Below are 18226 nucleotides of genomic sequence, written 5' to 3' on the forward strand. Positions count from 1 at the left end.
CCGCCCTGTCCCGCTCGCAGCGGCCTGGGCCCCGCCGCCCTGTCCCGCTCGCAGCGGCCTGGGCCCCGCCGCCCTGTCCCGCTCGCAGCGGCCTGGGCCCCGCCGCCCTGTCCCGCTCGCAGCGGCCTGGGCCCCGCCGCCCTGTCCCGCTCACAGGGACTGTCCCCCGCGGGACTGGCCCCCGCTGCCCTGACCCGCTCACAGGGACTGTCCCCCGCAGCCCTGACCCGCTCACAGGGACTGGGTCCCGCAGCCCTGACCCGCTCACAGCGTATTGCCCCCTGCAGCCGTGTCCCGCTCACAGCGGACTGGCCCACGCAGCCGTGTCCCGCTCACAGCGGACTGGGCCCCGCAGCCCTGTCCCGCTCACATGGTATTGCCTCCCCGCAGCCGTGTCCCGCTCACAGGGACGGGCCCCCGCAGCCCTGACCCGCTCACAGGGCCTGGCCTCCGCAGCCCTGTCCCGCTGACAGGGCCTGGCCCCCGCAGTCCTGACCCGCTCACAGCGACTTGCCCCCTGCAGTCCTGACCCGCTCACAGCGGACTGGGCCCCGCAGCCCTGTCCCGCTCCCGGACTGGCCCCCGCAGCCCTGTCGCGCTGACAGGGACTGGGCCCCGCCTCCTTGTCCCGCTCAAAGTTACTTGCCCCCGCAGCCCTGTCCTGCTCACAGCGTAATGCCCCCCGCAGCCCTGACCCGCTCACAGGGCCTGGCCCCCAGCAGTCCTGTCCCGCTCACAGGGCCTGGCCCCCAGCAATCCTGTCCCGCTCACAGCGTACTGCCCCCCGCAGCCGTGTCCCGCTTACAGGGTCTGGCCGCCGGAGCCCTGACCCACTCACAGGGACTTGGCCACGCAGCCATGACCTGCTCACAGCGGACTGGGTCCCGCAGCCCTGTCCCGCTCCCGGACTGGCCCCCGCAGCCCTGTCGCGCTGACAGGGACTGGGCCCCGCCTCCTTGTCCCGCTCAAAGTTACTTGCCCCCGCAGCACTGACAAGCGCACACCACCTGCCCCCTGCAGCCCTGACCCGTTCACAGCGACTTGCCCCCTGCAGCCCTGGCCCGCTCACAGCGTATTGCCCCCTGCAGCCGTGTCCCGCTCACAGCGTACTGCCTCCCGCAGCCGTGTCCCGCTCACAGCGGACTGGGCCCCGCAGCCCTGTCCCGCTCACATGGTATTGCCTCCCCGCAGCCGTGTCCCGCTCACAGGGACGGGCCCCCGCAGCCCTGACCCGCTCACAGGGCCTGGCCCCCAGCAGTCCTAACCCGCTCAAAGCGACTTGCACCCGCAGCCCTGTCCCGCTCATAGCGTATTGCCCCCCGCCACCCTGACCCGCTCACAGGGACTGGCCCCCGCAGCCCTGTCCCGCTCACAGCGGCCTGGGCCCCGCAGCCCTGTCCCGCTCACAGGGACCCTGGCCCCGCCGCCCTGACCCGCTCGCAGTGGCCTGGGCCCCGAAGCCCTGACCCGCTCACAGCGTATTGCCCCCTGCAGTCCTGACCCGCTCGCAGCGGCCTGCCCCCGCCGCCCTGACCCGCTTGCTGCGGCCTGCCCCCGCCGCCCTGACCCGCTTGCTGCGGCCTGGGCCCCGCCGCCCTGACCCGCTTGCAGTGGCCTGGGCCCCGCCGCCCTGATCCGCTCGCAGCTACCTGCCCCCGCCCCCCTCACCCGCTGGAGGGACTGGGCCCCGCCGCCTTGACCCGCTCACAGCGGCCTGGGCCCCGCAGCCCTGTCCCGCGCACAGGACTGGGCCCCGGCACCCTCTCCCGCTCGCAGCGACTTGGCCCCATCAGCGCTGTCCCGCTCACAGCGTATTGCCCCCGCAGCCCAGACCCGCTCGCAGCGGCCTGCCCCCACCGCCCTAACCCGCTCGAAGCGGCTTGCCGCCGCTGCCCTGACCCGTTTCCAGGGACCGGGCCCCGCAGGCCTGACCCGCTCACAGCGGCCTGGGCCCCGAAGCCCTGACCCGCTCACAGCGACTTGCCCCTGCAGCCCTGACCCTCTGACAGGGACTGGGTCCCGCAGCCCTGTCCCGCTCACAGGGACTGGGTCCCGCAGCCCTGACCCGCTCACAGCAACTTGCCCCCTGCAGCCCCGACCCGCTCACAGCGATTTACTCCGCAGTACTGTCCCGCTGACAGGGACTGGCCCCCGCAGCCCTGACCCGCTCACAGGGACTGGCCCCCTGCAGCCCTGACCCGCTCACAGGGACTGGCCCCCTGCAGCCCTGACCCGCTCACAGCGACTTTCCCCCTGCAGCCCCGACCCGCTCACAGCGACTTTCCCCCTGCAGCCCCGACCCGCTCACAGCGACTTGCCCCCCGCAGCCCTGACCCGCTCACAGCGACTTGCCCCCCGCAGCCCTGTCGCGCTCACAACGACTTGCCCCCCGCAGCCCTGTCGCGCTCACAGGGACTGTCCCCCTGCAGCCCTGACCCGCTCACAGGGACTGGCCCCCTGCAGCCCTGAGCCGGTCACAGGGACTGTCCCCCGCACCCCTGACCCGCTGACAGCTAATTGCCACCGAAGCCCTGTCCCGCTCACAGGGACTGTCCCCCGCACCCCTGACCCACTGACAGCTATTTGCCACCGCAGCCCTGTCCCGCTCACAGGGACTGTCCCCCGCACCCCTGACCCGCTGACAGCTATTTGCCACCGCAGCCCTGACCCGCTCACAGGGACTGTCCCCCGCACCACTGACCCGCTGACAGCTATTTGCCACCGCACCCCTGACCCGCTCACAGCGATTTGCCCCCGCAGCCCTGACCCGCTCACAGGGACTGTCCTCCGCAGCCCTGAGCCGCTCACAGGGACCGTCCCCCGCAGCCCTGAGCCGCTCACAGGGACCGTCCCCCGCAGCCCTGAGCCGCTCACAGGGACCGTCCCCCGCAGCCCTGAGCCGCTCACAGGGACCGTCCCCCGCAGCCCTGAGCCGCTCACAGGGACCGTCCCCCGCAGCCCTGAGCCGCTCACAGGGACCGTCCCCCGCAGCCCTGAGCCGCTCACAGGGACCGTCCCCCGCAGCCCTGAGCCGCTCACAGGGACCGTCCCCCGCAGCCCTGAGCCGCTCACAGGGACCGTCCCCCGCAGCCCTGAGCCGCTCACAGGGACCGTCCCCCGCAGCCCTGAGCCGCTCACAGGGACCGTCCCCCGCAGCCCTGAGCCGCTCACAGGGACCGTCCCCCGCAGCCCTGAGCCGCTCACAGGGACCGTCCCCCGCAGCCCTGAGCCGCTCACAGGGACCGTCCCCCGCAGCCCTGAGCCGCTCACAGGGACCGTCCCCCGCAGCCCTGAGCCGCTCACAGGGACCGTCCCCCGCAGCCCTGAGCCGCTCACAGGGACCGTCCCCCGCAGCCCTGAGCCGCTCACAGGGACCGTCCCCCGCAGCGCTGAGCCGCTCACAGGGACCGTCCCCCGCAGCGCTGAGCCGCTCACAGGGACCGTCCCCCGCAGCGCTGAGCCGCTCACAGGGACCGTCCCCCGCAGCCCTGAGCCGCTCACAGGGACCGTCCCCCGCAGCCCTGAGCCGCTCACAGGGACCGTCCCCCGCAGCCCTGAGCCGCTCACAGGGACCGTCCCCCGCAGCCCTGAGCCGCTCACAGGGACCGTCCCCCGCAGCCCTGAGCCGCTCACAGGGACCGTCCCCCGCAGCCCTGAGCCGCTCACAGGGACCGTCCCCCGCAGCCCTGAGCCGCTCACAGGGACCGTCCCCCGCAGCCCTGAGCCGCTCACAGGGACCGTCCCCCGCAGCCCTGAGCCGCTCACAGGGACCGTCCCCCGCAGCCCTGAGCCGCTCACAGGGACCGCCCCCCGCAGCCCTGAGCCGCTCACAGGGACCGCCCCCCGCAGCCCTGAGCCGCTCACAGGGACCGCCCCCCGCAGCCCTGAGCCGCTCACAGGGACCGCCCCCCGCAGCCCTGAGCCGCTCACAGGGACCGCCCCCCGCAGCCCTGAGCCGCTCACAGGGACCGCCCCCCGCAGCCCTGAGCCGCTCACAGGGACCGTCCCCCGCAGCCCTGAGCCGCTCACAGGGACCGTCCCCCGCAGCCCTGAGCCGCTCACAGGGACCGTCCCCCGCAGCCCTGAGCCGCTCACAGGGACCGTCCCCCGCAGCCCTGAGCCGCTCACAGGGACCGTCCCCCGCAGCCCTGAGCCGCTCACAGGGACCGTCCCCCGCAGCCCTGAGCCGCTCACAGGGACCGTCCCCCGCAGCCCTGAGCCGCTCACAGGGACCGTCCCCCGCAGCCCTGAGCCGCTCACAGGGACCGTCCCCCGCAGCCCTGAGCCGCTCACAGGGACCGTCCCCCGCAGCCCTGAGCCGCTCACAGGGACCGTCCCCCGCAGCCCTGAGCCGCTCACAGGGACCGTCCCCCGCAGCCCTGAGCCGCTCACAGGGACCGTCCCCCGCAGCCCTGAGCCGCTCACAGGGACCGTCCCCCGCAGCCCTGAGCCGCTCACAGGGACCGTCCCCCGCAGCCCTGAGCCGCTCACAGGGACCGTCCCCCGCAGCCCTGAGCCGCTCACAGGGACCGTCCCCCGCAGCCCTGAGCCGCTCACAGGGACCGTCCCCCGCAGCCCTGAGCCGCTCACAGGGACCGTCCCCCGCAGCCCTGAGCCGCTCACAGGGACCGTCCCCCGCAGCCCTGAGCCGCTCACAGGGACCGTCCCCCGCAGCCCTGAGCCGCTCACAGGGACCGTCCCCCGCAGCCCTGAGCCGCTCACAGGGACCGTCCCCCGCAGCCCTGAGCCGCTCACAGGGACCGTCCCCCGCAGCCCTGAGCCGCTCACAGGGACCGTCCCCCGCAGCCCTGAGCCGCTCACAGGGACGGTCCCCCGCAGCCCTGAGCCGCTCACAGGGACGGTCCCCCGCAGCCCTGAGCCGCTCACAGGGACGGTCCCCCGCAGCCCTGAGCCGCTCACAGGGACGGTCCCCCGCAGCCCTGAGCCGCTCACAGGGACGGTCCCCCGCAGCCCTGAGCCGCTCACAGGGACGGTCCCCCGCAGCCCTGAGCCGCTCACAGGGACGGTCCCCCGCAGCCCTGAGCCGCTCACAGGGACGGTCCCCCGCAGCCCTGAGCCGCTCACAGGGACGGTCCCCCGCAGCCCTGAGCCGCTCACAGGGACGGTCCCCCGCAGCCCTGAGCCGCTCACAGGGACGGTCCCCCGCAGCCCTGAGCCGCTCACAGGGACGGTCCCCCGCAGCCCTGAGCCGCTCACAGGGACGGTCCCCCGCAGCCCTGAGCCGCTCACAGGGACGGTCCCCCGCAGCCCTGAGCCGCTCACAGGGACGGTCCCCCGCAGCCCTGAGCCGCTCACAGGGACGGTCCCCCGCAGCCCTGAGCCGCTCACAGGGACGGTCCCCCGCAGCCCTGAGCCGCTCACAGGGACGGTCCCCCGCAGCCCTGAGCCGCTCACAGGGACGGTCCCCCGCAGCCCTGAGCCGCTCACAGGGACGGTCCCCCGCAGCCCTGAGCCGCTCACAGGGACGGTCCCCCGCAGCCCTGAGCCGCTCACAGGGACGGTCCCCCGCAGCCCTGAGCCGCTCACAGGGACGGTCCCCCGCAGCCCTGAGCCGCTCACAGGGACGGTCCCCCGCAGCCCTGAGCCGCTCACAGGGACGGTCCCCCGCAGCCCTGAGCCGCTCACAGGGACGGTCCCCCGCAGCCCTGAGCCGCTCACAGGGACGGTCCCCCGCAGCCCTGAGCCGCTCACAGGGACGGTCCCCCGCAGCCCTGAGCCGCTCACAGGGACGGTCCCCCGCAGCCCTGAGCCGCTCACAGGGACGGTCCCCCGCAGCCCTGAGCCGCTCACAGGGACGGTCCCCCGCAGCCCTGAGCCGCTCACAGGGACGGTCCCCCGCAGCCCTGAGCCGCTCACAGGGACGGTCCCCCGCAGCCCTGAGCCGCTCACAGGGACCGTCCCCCGCAGCCCTGAGCCGCTCACAGGGACCGTCCCCCGCAGCCCTGAGCCGCTCACAGGGACCGTCCCCCGCAGCCCTGAGCCGCTCACAGGGACCGTCCCCCGCAGCCCTGAGCCGCTCACAGGGACCGTCCCCCGCAGCCCTGAGCCGCTCACAGGGACCGTCCCCCGCAGCCCTGAGCCGCTCACAGGGACCGTCCCCCGCAGCCCTGAGCCGCTCACAGGGACCGTCCCCCGCAGCCCTGAGCCGCTCACAGGGACCGTCCCCCGCAGCCCTGAGCCGCTCACAGGGACCGTCCCCCGCAGCCCTGAGCCGCTCACAGGGACCGTCCCCCGCAGCCCTGAGCCGCTCACAGGGACCGTCCCCCGCAGCCCTGAGCCGCTCACAGGGACCGTCCCCCGCAGCCCTGAGCCGCTCACAGGGACCGTCCCCCGCAGCCCTGAGCCGCTCACAGGGACCGTCCCCCGCAGCCCTGAGCCGCTCACAGGGACCGTCCCCCGCAGCCCTGAGCCGCTCACAGGGACCGTCCCCCGCAGCCCTGAGCCGCTCACAGGGACCGTCCCCCGCAGCCCTGAGCCGCTCACAGGGACCGTCCCCCGCAGCCCTGAGCCGCTCACAGGGACCGTCCCCCGCAGCCCTGAGCCGCTCACAGGGACCGTCCCCCGCAGCCCTGAGCCGCTCACAGGGACCGTCCCCCGCAGCCCTGAGCCGCTCACAGGGACCGTCCCCCGCAGCCCTGAGCCGCTCACAGGGACCGTCCCCCGCAGCCCTGAGCCGCTCACAGGGACCGTCCCCCGCAGCCCTGAGCCGCTCACAGGGACCGTCCCCCGCAGCCCTGAGCCGCTCACAGGGACCGTCCCCCGCAGCCCTGAGCCGCTCACAGGGACCGTCCCCCGCAGCCCTGAGCCGCTCACAGGGACCGTCCCCCGCAGCCCTGAGCCGCTCACAGGGACCGTCCCCCGCAGCCCTGAGCCGCTCACAGGGACCGTCCCCCGCAGCCCTGAGCCGCTCACAGGGACCGTCCCCCGCAGCCCTGAGCCGCTCACAGGGACCGTCCCCCGCAGCCCTGAGCCGCTCACAGGGACCGTCCCCCGCAGCCCTGAGCCGCTCACAGGGACCGTCCCCCGCAGCCCTGAGCCGCTCACAGGGACCGTCCCCCGCAGCCCTGAGCCGCTCACAGGGACCGTCCCCCGCAGCCCTGAGCCGCTCACAGGGACCGTCCCCCGCAGCCCTGAGCCGCTCACAGGGACCGTCCCCCGCAGCCCTGAGCCGCTCACAGGGACCGTCCCCCGCAGCCCTGAGCCGCTCACAGGGACCGTCCCCCGCAGCCCTGAGCCGCTCACAGGGACCGTCCCCCGCAGCCCTGAGCCGCTCACAGGGACCGTCCCCCGCAGCCCTGAGCCGCTCACAGGGACCGTCCCCCGCAGCCCTGAGCCGCTCACAGGGACCGTCCCCCGCAGCCCTGTCCCGCTCACAGGGACCGTCCCCCGCAGCCCTGTCCCGCTCACAGGGACCGTCCCCCGCAGCCCTGACCCGCTCACAGGGACCGTCCCCCGCAGCCCTGTCCCGCTCACAGGGACCGTCCCCCGCAGCCCTGTCCCGCTCACAGGGACCGGCCCCCGCAGCCCTGACCCGCTCACAGGGACCGGCCCCCGCATCCATGTCCCGCTCAGGGGACAGGCCCCCGCAGCCCTGTCCCGCTCACAGGGACTGGCCCCCGCAGCCCTGAGCCGCTCACAGGGACTGGCCGCCGCAGCCCGACCCGCTCACAGGGACTGGCCCCTGCAGCCCTGTCGTGCTGACAGGGATTTGCCCCCTGCAGCCCTGTCCCGCTCACAACGACTTGCCCCCCGCAGCCCTTACCCGCTCACAGCGACTTGCCCCCCGCAGGCCTTACCCGCTCACAGCGACTTGCCCCCCGCAGGCCTGACCCGCTCTCAGCGACTTGCCCCCCGCAGCCCTGTCGCGCTCACAGGGACCGGCCCCCGCAGCCCTGACCCGCTCACAGGGACCGGCCCCCGCAGCCCTGACCCGCTCACAGGGACCGGCCCCCGCAGCCCTGACCCGCTCACAGGGACCGGCCTCCACAGCCCTGACCCGCTCACAGCGTCTTGCCTCCCATCCCTCTTACACAGGTCACCCCTTGCTCTGAAATGGTCCCAATTATCCATGAACCGGAAATCCAGCCCCCTGTGCCAGCTCCTTAACCATGCATTTTCATCTCACCTATCTTTCTCTGACTTAACTCACTAACATGTGGCACTCGTGGTAACCCATAAATTATTACCCTCTCGGTCCTGCCTTTCAGCCTCTTTGCTGACTCCTTGTACACAGTCCGCAGGATGTCATCCCTCTTTCTGCCTATGTCATTGGTACCAACGTGCACAGTGGCCTCTGGCTGCTCACCCTCCCCTTTAAGAATTTCTGGCACCCAATCAGAGATGCCCTTGACCTTGGCAGCAGGGATGCAACACGCAGCCCTGGTGTCTCAAATGTGGCTACAGAATCTATGCCCCCAACGAATGAGTCTCCAACCACGTTCGCTCACTTGGATTTGCCTGACCCTGTCCCACAGCAGGGTGGTTTGTACCATGGACCTGGCTACTGCTGATTGTATAACTGACCCAGTTTAGTTTTAGATCAGTGTTAACCTTGATTTCGTGGATAGCCAAGCACCTGAGTCGTCTACAATACAGGAGAAATACATTCTTCAGCTCACGGATTCTGTGACAGTCAAGGACAAGCACTGAATTGTTCTAACCTCATTTCCAACACCTGGCCCATAGCCTTGCATGGCTTGGATAGCACTTGCACGTTTTAAAAAAAAAATAAATGTAAGGATGATGTGAGGGTAAGGACATGGAATTTTTTTGATGTGGTCATATTCTCTCTTGTTGGAGCTGATTGCTGCTTAGCACTTGTGTGGCGCAAATGTAACTTAACCTTTATCAGGCCAAGCCTGATCGTTGTCCAAGTCTCACTGTATTTTCTCACCGTTGACTTCACTGTTGGGCCTAACCAACATTTTGTACATACCCTGCCTATTCTGAAACTCTATAACTTAATATTAAGTCTAATAAAGACAAGTATCCAATGTGCCTTCCAAACCACTTCAACGACCTGGTCCATTACATTGGGGGATCAACAGGCATGCACATCAAGATCCTGAGATCCCTCTGATCATTGGTGCGTGTGAGGTCCCTATGATTCATCATGGGCTCCAAAATCTGTTTGTGCTGTGTCACCTGATCCTTATCCCGTTTGTCCTTACATGAAATAATGTTCACAAACGCTTCTCAAAAATTCTTCCCAATCCTACTTTTTGCAATCATGATACAAGTGAGCATAAAACTTGGAACACGACAGCAACAGGAATGTGCCCTTTGGCCCACCATGTTGGGCCAAACATGACAACAAATGAAATAATCCCTTCTGCCTGTCCTTGATCCATAGTCCTCCATTCCTTACCTATTCGCGCACTTAACTAAAAGTCCCTTTTAAATGCTTTCATCGTATCTGCATCCACTACCACCCCGGGCACTGTATTCCACACTTTTAACATGCTCAGTGTGAAATATTTGCCCCTCACATCTCTTTTGAACTTCCCCCCTCTCAGCTTAAATGCATGCCCCCTAATAGTGGACACTTCAACTCCGGGGGAGAAATTTTCTGACCGTTAGCTGTATTTATGTATCTCCTAATTTTATAGACTTCTATCAAGCCTGCCCTCAGCTTCTACTGCTCCAGAGAAAATGAAGAGTTTTTCCAGCTTCTCCCTCTCGTTCATACCCTCTATTCCAGTCACCATGCTGGTAAATCTCTTCTGCACCCTGTCCAAAGCCTGCACATCCTTAGTGTAATGTGGCGGCCAGAATTGAATGCAATACTCTGTGTGGTCTCACCAAAGTCTTGTAAAGCTGCAATGTGACATCCTGACTCTTGCACTGAGTTCCCCTATGAATAAAGGCAAGCATGCGATATGCCTTCTTGACCACCCTATCTACTTGTGTGGCTACTGTCAGGGAGTTATGGTCTAGGACCCCAAGATCCCTCTGGACATCACTGCTGTTTGGGGTCCTGCCATTAACTGTGTATCCTTTTCCTTAACACTTGGTCTCCTAAAATGCAACACCTCATGCCTGCCCAGATTAAATTCCATCGGCCATTTCTCCGCTCGTGTTTGCAATTGGTCTGTATCTTGCTGTGTCCTTTGACAACCTTCCATGCTGTCCACAAGTCCACTGGTCCTTATATCATCTGCAAACTTAGTGATCCCCCATCTGCATTTGCAACCAAGTCATTGACACATATCACAAACAGCAGAAATCACATCGATGCGGAACACCACTCGTCACTGAGCTGCAGCCAGAAAAACAGCTTTCCACCACTGAGACGGCAAGAACTGCAGATGCAGGAATCAGAGTTAACCAAGTGTGGAGCTGGAGGAACGCAGCAGGTCAGGCAGCATCAGAGGAACAGGAAAGCTGATATTGTTGATGCTGCCTGGCCTGCTGTGTTCCTCCAGCCCTATACTGTGTTATCTTTGTCAGCCTTCCACCGCTACCGTCTGCCTTATATGGGCAGGCCAAGTCACCATGGATCTCATGGATCTTAATCTTCTGGATGAGCATACCATGAGGGACCTTATTGAAAACCTTCGTAAAATCCATGTATATGTTATCAACTGTTCGATCCGAATTGATCACCCTTGTCACATCCGTGAAAACTTCAACTGACTTGGTAAGACATAACCTGCCTTGCATAATACCATGCTGGCTGTCCCTTATTAGCCCATACTTTTGAGACATGAGACACTCACCAGTCTGTAGTTTCCTGGAAAGTCCCTGTTTTCCTGCTTGAACAGAGGAATGACTTTATCCACTCACCAGTCTCCGCAACCCCTCCAGTGCCTGGCAAGGATATCAGATCCTATTGAAAGTGGTGTGTTGATGCATTTGTGTCATGATTGTGTTTTGTTTCAGCCCTAACATTGAAAGCAGTGTAAAGAATGTCTTTGTGCAGCAGGCGAGGTGTGATGAGACTGAGCCTTCATACAATTGCAAGATGTTGAAAATTTGCCATTATTTATGAAAACAGTGATAAATTTCCATGATCAACATTTCTGTTACACTGCAATGATTATCCCGTGGCATGTAAAATCAGAAAGATACGATAAAATGAGACTGGGTCATATGCAGGGAGAATGTTTGCCTTTCATGTCTATCGAAGTAGTGAAATATTTCCGTGAATCTTAAAGTCACTTTTCCGTTCATTGAAGGACACAATCATCGCCTTGGAAGCTTCATCACGATACTACTTTGCATTTCTGAAGAGGGAAGAAGAAATCAACATGAAAATTCAATTCCATGGTTTTGGAAGTCCCATTGAGAACACAATTCATTTGCGCCGGCATAATGCTCTGACCGAGAAAGAATTGAAGGTGAGTTTGTAGTTTGGAAGATCGCAGCAATTTATGCATCAACTTCTTCATCGATAATGTTCCATTGCTTTCAAACTGCATTTTCCACTCTGCAAGATAATAACTGTGAGAACAAGCAACAGCATCGGTAGGTGGTCTATGGGGAATGCAATGTTACAAAACCCGATCCATTCAACAACATATTTCAGATATGTCAACAAATTAAATATTCCAGCACAGGATAAAACAAGGAAGATGAGAGTGAGGAGGCAATAGCTCTGATGACAAAAGAACAGAAATTTACCTTTATCCATTCGAGCAAAAAAGCAGGCACGCAAATAAATAATCATCTAACAATGCACATGTGCAACGGAGGCTCCAGGGGGACTAAAAATGCCGAATTGTTGTCATGCGTATTGCTGAAAGGATGATTGAAACAGAATCTGTGGTAAATTTGAAGAAATACAGATGATGCATCTCAGGATGTTGGAGGAAGAACATTGATGGACTGAGGCAAATTGTATTGCCCTTTTCAGGAGTTATTGGGTTCATAATGAATTGAAACACTTCCTTCTGTGCTGAAAGCTTTAGTTTAGTTGCACCTGGATCACAATTTCTGTTCCTGGTAGTATTTAGCAAACTGTTAAAAGTGAATGTCACTGCACAGAATTCCAAACATGACTCCAATCAGTAGAGAAAATATCCAAGGTGTGTGATGAGTTGTATCCTCTCATGTTGAACAGCGCAGCGACAGATACAATGGAGGCACTGATGATAATGTTCCAAGAATCCTTAGATTGTGGAAAATTCGCAGAGGATTGAAAGATGGTGAACATAACACCATTATTACAAAGATACTTGGACAAAATAGTAAGCAAGTATTGCCAATTTAGGTCAACCTGGGTAGATGTTCATGCCGGCAATGAAAGATGAAATAACAGGGTACTTAGTGTGCTATAACATCCTACAGAGTGAACATCCTTTCATAACGGGGAAATAATACTTGACAAACTTGCTACAGTGCTTTGAGAAGGAAACAAACATTACTGATGAAGGACCACCAGTTGATGTTGTACATTGAGATTTCAACAAAGCATTTGATAAGGTACAGCTCGTAAGGTGTCTCGAAGGAAAAGAGCCCGTGTGTTCAACGGTAGTATGTTCGGATGGACAGAGGACTGCATCGTTAATAGAAGTAGAGTTGGAGCAGCAAGATGGTAACTGACAAGTCATGTACAGCCACAGAGCGAATGCTGCGGAGGCCGTACACCTCATGTTGACTGGGTTGATTTCGGAAATGGCGGAGGGGATTGCTATGCTTAGGAAAGTTGGGCAGGCAGGGACTGCGTTCATTGGCGTTTTTAAGATTGAAAACAATCTTATTTTTTTCAACGTTTAAGATTCTTAAGAGGCTTGATAGTGTATATCCGTAGAGATTACTCCCATTTGTGAAAGATTTTACGACCAGAGGCCACATTTTCAAATTGGTTGCCCATTAATTCAGGGAAGAATTACTTCTTTCAGGTTGCAGCAATTTATTGAACACTTTAGCCAAGAAGGTTTCAGAGGTAATGCCATTAATCATATGCTAGGCTGTAACGGCCAGGTTAATTTTTAAATCAAGAAACAATGATAATGAGAAAAGGGTCGAGGCCTGAAACGTCAGCTTTTGTGCTCCTGAGATGCTGCTTGGCCTGCTGTGTTCATCCAGCTTCACACTTTGTTATCTTGGATTCTCCAGCATCTGCAGTTCCCATTATCAGTGATAATGAGAAAAGGGTAGTCTTGACAGTGGAAGATACTTCAAGGATCCCCTTATTACTAAAGAACACAGGGAGGAATTAAACACATCACTACCACACCATCACTACCATGAGAAAAGTAGCAGGAGACAATCTAATGGAGTGAAAGCAGATTGGACTCTTTGCCGTGATGGTTTACTTTCTAAGATTCTAAACAATGAGCTTCAGAGTCGGTGTCTGCTTTGACTGTAATTTCCCAAAAAGGTTTAGATTCCAGAGAAGCATCTGAGGGCTGGAAAACTGCCGATGTGACATCCCTGTTTAAAAAGGAGAGAGGCAAAAAGAAGATAACTACAACCGAACCAGCCTAACATCTATTGGTGGAAATAGGTGGCAATCAACTATGAAGAAAATAGTAGCAGAACATTTGGAAAATCAGAATCTAATCAAACAGAATCACCATAGCCTGATGAAAGAGAAATTATGTCTGGCTAATTTGTTTGGGTTTTTGGAGGAAGTTTTGGGACGAGAATTAATGGAGGAAAACCAGTAAATGTGTTGTGTTTGGACTTGGAGAAAGCATTGAGAATGTACTCAAAAGTAATAAGCTAAGAGCTGAGGTTTTGAAGGTAGTATATTGCTATGGATCAGTATACTTTGCACGTTCTGGAAGGAGAGATCACATCTCGAGTGAAATGCACCTAGTGAATATATATTTTGGGGAACTTGGTGGCAATCCGGTAAGTCAGTGCAGAGGGTAAAAGGTGCCATTTGCTTGCTTTTTTTGCCTGATAGTTCGTAAGCATTTTTTTTGAGACAGGGTGAATTGAAGCCAGAATCAGGGACCGAGAGGGTGAACCAGGTTCATTGGTTGGTGATCGCTACTGGTTTAAGAATCTATTATCGGTAGCTTTCAGATTGAAAGTAAATCGGAGAAATATTTACACGCTACAAACTAAAAGACCAGAATGTTTTCAAATCAAATTAAGAGCGAAGTAATTGAAATGGAGATGCCAGGCCAGATGATGATTTGTACCTACATGACGGGGGAGTGGTCAGGCCCCATACTCCAGCCTCGGGTTGATGAACTGGAATCTCAGTTTTTACCAATCAACAAATCATGTTGGGGACAGTTACTGGGGAATGCTGTGCTTCAGGAGGCAGTCACACACCTTAGATTAACTAGCTGAAACTTGGTCAGTGGCGAATGACAAAGAACAGGGCAGGTGGAAGGATTCAGGATGTAGTGCAGAAGGAACCTTGGCCTTTGATCTTATCTAACAGGTTTGAGATTCTTTCTTCGTGTGTGGATGAGAGTGCAGGGTATAGGGAAGATGAGTAAACTGACTGTAGCACTGTGGTACAGGGGGACATTGAAGAGGGAATAGAAAGTGAAATGTAGTTATAATCAGAGGTAGTATAGTTAGGGGAATGAACACTGTTCGTTGTGACCAGGATCGAGAGTCTCGAAAGTAGTGTTGCCTGCCTGGTGCCCAGGTTCAGGAGATTCCATCTCGGCTACAAAGGAACTTGAAGTGGGAGGAGTAGAAATCCAGCTATCGTGGTCCACACAGGTACCATTGATATGGAAGAAAGAGGAAAGAGGTTCTCCTGAGGGATTATGAGCACCGAGGTGCTGAGGTGAGAAAGCAGAACCAGAATGGTAATAATCTCTGGATTATTATCTGAGCAATTTGGCACGGTGTGAACATAATTATAGATGTACATTGTTCAAATGGTGGCATGGCAGAAATGTGTTTGAATTCATGGGACATTGGCATCGGTATGGGGAAGGAGGGAGTCGTTCTGGTGTTATAGGCTCGACGAGAATCATATTGGGACAAGTATCCTCGCAAAATACAGAGCTAGGTCTGGGGCTGGGGCGTTAAAATAAAAAGTGTGGAGTGGGTGAGCTCAGTTGCATGGAAAATTGTGGAAAAAGTTAGAAGCTGGTAAGTGCTCAGCAAAGTTTCCAGAGCAAGTAATAGGACAAAAAGTTTGGAAATGGTCAGGAGTCTCACTTCAGCTGCAGCAGATAAGAAGGGTGGCTGTAAATGCCAGACTGAAGATCTTGTATTGAATTGCAGGGAGTGTATGAAACAAAGTGAATGAGTTTGTGGAGCAGATTGAAATTGACAGATACATCACTCTGGGTATCACAGAGAGGTGGTTGTTAGGGGATAAGTGTTGGGAACGAAATAGCCAATGATTCATGTCCGATAGAAAGAACAGGCAAATGGACAGAGATAACAAAGTGTGGAGCTGGATGAGCACAGCAGGCCAAGCAGCATCTCAGGAGCGTAAAAGCTGACGTTTTGTGCCGAGACCCTTCTACTTCTGTGTGTTCATCCTGCTGTGTTCATCCAGATCCACACTTTGTTATCTTGGATTCTGAAGCATCTGCAGTTCCCATTATCTCCGATACAAATGGACAGAGATGCCAGGGTTGGCTTGTCAGTAAGAAATGAAGGAACCAAATGAAGGAACGCGCTGAAGGAACCAAAGCTCTTGTGCTTGTTTATTAATGACTTGGAGGAAAGCGGTGCATGTGCTGTGGCTAAATTTGTAGATGACTGAAAAAATATTTAGAAAGACAAGGCATGGCCCAGAAACAGAGATTTACCAGGATGTTACTTGAATCGGAATGTATTAGCTATAAGGAGGGTTTGGTGGAAATGCTGTGTCATGATACATGTAATGAGATCAACCATGATCTCACCGAATGATGGAGGAATATTCAATGGGCCAAATGACTTTTTTTGTGAGTCTCCTTGTTTGACAATGCATTCATGAAGGTGTTTTTTTTTTCTCTCTTGGATAAGATGTGGAAATGAAATGTATACGAGATGATGGGAACTGCAGATGCTGGAGAATCCAAGACAACAAAATGTGAGGCTGGATGAACACAGCAGGCCAAGCAGCATCTCAGGAGCACAAAAGTGCTCCTGAGATGCTGCTTGGCCTGCTGTGTTCATCCAGCCTCACATTTTGTTGTCATGAAATGTATACACTTCCTTTTCATCTGGGAATAAATAATTGTTCTGAACGATTTCCATTGACTAATAGCAATCTGACAAGCTTCGCAATGTAAAGAGATTTTTAGCTTCTTTTTAATTGTAAAGGTATTCTTTGGAATTAATTTGGCATGTATTATTTGCATCTCAGGAAGTATGTTCATCACTGCATCTCAAAAAGTGCTCTGTTGTATGACAGTAGCTTTTTAAAGATCACTTCAATGGTTGTGATTTTGAGTTGCCATAACACACATTAAATTACACTGTTGGCCAATCTGTCCATGAGTATTTCATTATCTTATGCTTCAAACAGACAAGGAAATATTGGTGATGCAATGAAGTGTTTGACTCTCAAATATAATTGCTGTTATAGTTTCCACTTGGAAGAAAGATTCACATCAAATTGACTGGTCAAGGAAATGGGACACTGACTGTGAGTACTTTGAATGTTCGAGTTATTCCTAAAATGAAAGTTATGACCTTGATGATTTCTCTTTCATGCAGATATGAAGAGACTCTTTTAAAATATCCTCTCGGTTAGTGGTTCAGGCATAAAAGTGCAATATGTATATTTATGTATATACATGTACATGCGTCATCTGAAAAGATAATGAGTATAAATCACTTGTGACAAGGTGAGAATGAGTTATCCAGATAGTAAGAACTGCCAATGTTGGTGTCTGAGATAACACATTGTGGAGCTGGAGGAACACAGCAGGGCAGGCAGCATCAGAGGCTGAGGAAAGTTGAGGTTTTGGGTCAGGACCCTTCCTGAGAAATGGAGGGTGGAAGGGAGCTCAGAAACAAATAGTTTTGAGGGGGAGGAGGTGGTAGGGAAGGTACGTGGGATGGTGATAAGTGAGTACTATCCAGATTGGAACAGATTTTCCCCAGGGGGTATTGAGTACGAATTCCAAATCACTCTCAAAATCTTAGTGACTGTTAACATTGATGTTTTTTGTCTGTGTGTTTCAGTAATTGCATGACAGTTGAATGGTTCGTTGAGAGTGAGGAACCTATGGACTCTCACACACCAAGATGGAATTTAGTTCGAAGAGTGACTTCAAAATAGTTGCTTGCTTTTAAAATCTTGACCGTTTTTGCTGTCCAGTTGAATGAATTTAGCTTCATACTGCTTCAATAGGAATTAGTGTTTAATAGGAACATATTTGTGAAACTTACAGTTCCGTAAGTTTTAGCATAAACTGGTCCAGCCTTTCGGTGCTTGCAAAAAGGCTCACCTCTCCATTAATACCGAAGGAAAATTGGAGTTTAAAAGTAAGTTCACCCGTTGTCAGGGAATGAAATGTTAATGTTGACTCGAAAATAATTTTAAAAAAAGTCATATATTTGTGTAACACTGAACTCAAATTAAAATTTGGATATGCTAGTTTTACAGATGGTTGGATATTGAATTCATTTTAAATGAGGGTGAAGATCACTTTAAATCCAGCATATTTGTGAAGAAAAGAAATAGCATGTCAAATAAAATTAACTGCATGACTCTTCATAGCCCTATATGTAGAATTTCATTCTGAACTATGAGACAGTTGTGACCCCATACTACCTCACATAAGGTGGAGGAAGCTAGGGTCAAGTTCAGCTAGAGAGGATTACATGCAGGCAAGGAAGGAGCTCAAAAATGGTCTGAGGAGAGCCAGGAGGGGGCACGAGAAAGGCTTGGCAGAAGGAATCCGGGAAAACACAAAGGCATTTTACACTTACGTGAGGAATAAGAGAATGGTCAAAGAAAGAGTAGGGCCGATCAGGGATAGCATAGGGAACTTGTGTGTGGAGCCTGAGGAGGTAGGGGAAGCCCTAAATGAGTTTTTTGCTTCTGTCTTTACGAAAGAAACGACCTGTGTAGTGAATGAAACCTTTGAAGAGCAGGTGTGCATGCTGGAATGGATAGAGATAGAGGAAGCTGATGTACTGAAAATTTTGTCAAACATTAAGATTGACAAGTCGCCAGGCCCGGATCAGATTTGTCCTCGGCTGCTTTGGGAAGCGAGAAATGCAATTGCTTCGCCACTTGCGAAGATCTTTGCATCCTCGCTCTCCACTGGAGTCGTACCTGAGGACTGGAGAGAGGCAAATGTAATTCCTCTCTTCAAGAAAGGAAATAGGGAAA

The sequence above is a fragment of the Stegostoma tigrinum genome, unplaced genomic scaffold (assembly GCF_030684315.1).
Source record: "Stegostoma tigrinum isolate sSteTig4 unplaced genomic scaffold, sSteTig4.hap1 scaffold_209, whole genome shotgun sequence".
Taxonomy (NCBI): Eukaryota; Metazoa; Chordata; class Chondrichthyes; order Orectolobiformes; family Stegostomatidae; genus Stegostoma; species Stegostoma tigrinum.